Source organism: Podarcis pityusensis (genome assembly GCF_964106645.2).
Source record: "Podarcis pityusensis genome assembly, chromosome: 11".
Lineage (NCBI taxonomy): Eukaryota > Metazoa > Chordata > Lepidosauria > Squamata > Lacertidae > Podarcis > Podarcis pityusensis.
Genome location: NC_138036.1, coordinates 23,069,055 through 23,069,319, shown reverse-complemented (window position 1 = coordinate 23,069,319; position 265 = coordinate 23,069,055).

The following is a 265-nucleotide window of genomic DNA, read 5'->3' as shown; positions in this document are numbered from 1 at the left end:
ACATAGCTGTCAACCTTCCCTTTTTTTTTGCGGGAAATTCCCTTATTCCAGCGCTGCTATCCCGGATTGTTAGATATCCCGTAGACCGTCCCCGGGACAGGTGAGGCTGCTGGTCCCTTATTTTCGAGGCTGCTGATCCCTTATTTTCAAATCTGAAAGTTGACAGCTATGATACACCACGGATGGGGGAACTTGTGCCCCCCCCCATGTTTTTGGATTCCAGCTTCAGCCCCAGCCAGCAGGATCTCCCAGGTCCTGATCCAAC